This window comes from Drosophila takahashii, chromosome 3L (assembly GCF_030179915.1).
Source record: "Drosophila takahashii strain IR98-3 E-12201 chromosome 3L, DtakHiC1v2, whole genome shotgun sequence".
NCBI lineage: Eukaryota > Metazoa > Arthropoda > Insecta > Diptera > Drosophilidae > Drosophila > Drosophila takahashii.
In genome coordinates, this window is record NC_091680.1 from 34,260,765 (window position 1) to 34,262,994 (window position 2,230).

General features: G+C 45.5%; 1 protein-coding gene across 7 annotated transcripts in view; it reads right to left on the bottom strand.

The window, feature by feature from the left end:
• Positions 1–2,230, bottom strand: part of Parp1 (Poly-(ADP-ribose) polymerase) — a 190,189-nt gene that overhangs the window by 152,511 nt on the left and 35,448 nt on the right. The gene's annotated exons all lie outside the window — the stretch shown is intronic.

Here is a 2,230-nt window from a genome sequence, read left to right on the forward strand (position 1 = left end):
TGATGCGCTGATGAACATATGCGGCATCTCTGAATAGATGGGCATTTGGCTACATGATGGCCCTTATTGAGGCAATTGATGCAAAGCCGAAGGCGCTTCACTTTATCTAAGCGACTGTCCGGCGTAAGCTTGATTAGATCGGGACATCTAAATATCTTGTGGTCTGTTCTTGAACACATGTTGCAAGTTTGGGTTGTACAGTTGAAAGACAAACTTGATGGGTTCCTCTGCGTGCGAAGCTTGTGGCCACCTGGCTTGCTCACGAAGGCGTCGGCTGATGGCTTTCTATCCGATTCTAAATATTGACAGTGCCGTTCCACGATTTGAACGCATCTGTCCCACGAAGGTAATACATAGTAATCGAGCGATTCGTTCCACTTCCTCTTGGTCTCCTGATCGACCTTGCCCATGACTATGGAAATGAGCATGGCCTGCGAGATCTGCGATTCAGTGCCCAGAGATCGCAAAGAGTTGTATAATGCGGAGGCATTATCTATAAGGCTGCGCAGCTGCTGCCCGTTGGACTTGGCGGCAGGTTGCAATGCGAACAATGACGATATGTTGTCGAGAAAAAAAAGCGTAGGGTTATCATAGCGGTTTCTCAGGCGCTCAAGCGCCTTCGTGTAGTTGTCGGGAGTAACCTGGAAAGCTCGAACTGTTTCCAGAGCTGGCCCTCTTAGGCAGTTCAACAGCTGGTTGAACTTCTCAATTTTAGACAGGCTTAACTGGTTCGCTACGACTTGGTTGAATGATGTGATAAAGTTCTGATACTCGGAATATTTACCGTCGAATATTGGCAGTGACATACGTGGCAGTTCGACTGCTGACGTATGACCGACAATAACCGTGGTTTCATGAATCGCGGTGCTGTTTGCACCTGGTCCGAGCTGCTTCTGAATAGAGACTTTGGTGTGGATGAACAGCTCTTCTATTTCACGACGAGAATCACGTTGCGATTCTGCCGGGTCCATCATCTCTATATTTTCTTGTATCGACAATGCGACTTTGATGTAGGAATCCAGAATAGTCATACGGCACGTCAGTTCCAACGGCGAAAGGTTGAAACTAGGGTTCACTGACTGGCTAATTCTGGAAAGATTCCTGTGAGCGTCCACACGCTGCGCTTCAAGTTGTTCGATGGTAGGCATGTTGTAAGTTCCACGTTCCAGTTATGTGATGAGTTGGTCTGGCAACGCCGTGGACAGAATGCACACACACGTATGAGAGTGCGAAAGAGATGACGATATGTAGTGGAAAGTTTTGGCTCGCCAAGCTTGTTATGCAATATGCTGGCGGATGCGAACACGCGATGTGAAGATCGAGGTTATGTCCGAGATTGGTGGCTGCTGTGTCCGCCGAGTACGATGTGAAGATGGGGGACCGAATGTCGACCCCAACTTTGGACTGATAGATCTGGAGGACTGCTGTCGACTCCAACGACAAAGTGTTGATAGACTTGGAGGACGGGGTGTCGACTCCAACGACGAGGTGATGATAGACTTGGCGGACAGGGTGTCGACTCCAACGACGAGAGGGTGATAGACTTGGAGGACGAGGTGTCGACTCCAACGACAAAGTGTTGAAGAGTGTGGCGCTGAGCAGCGGTGGGGCAGCGAAGCACGAAATACAGTAGCAGAGAACTTAACCTCAACGCATACAAAAACCACTCAAAACTAGCAAAGTCCTGTCACGGTCGCCAATATGTTGAAACAAGGGCTTTTTCTTGAATATAATTTAAAGTCGGACGGTGCTAGTTTATGAATATCTTTAATGAGTTCAGGTAAATTCAATGCACTTGACTTCCTCGTGCGAAGGTTACAATTATAGTACAAAAAGTTCCTATTTTCTTTCCATTTCTATCTTCTCTCTTTCTTGCGGTCGAGTTGGCAGCATCACATTTCTTATCGATTTATGATAACTATCAAGAATCGGCGCAAGATTTAAAATACAAAGTTGTTAGCGAACGCTAACTTCAGAATCTTATTAGTAATATCATGTTCTCATTAAATAATTCTGCATTGTAAATTCCACGTTTCATTAGTAAAATCATGTTCACATTAACTAATTCTGCATTGTAAATACCACATTTATTAGTAATAGAATGTTCACACTAACGAAATAATGTAAAACTGCGTATTGAGCCAAAAGGCCGACGTTTTTGTAAGATCGCTATACGGTAATACCAACCGGTGGCTGCGGCCATTGCAAATAAAACCAGTGAATAGAGAAG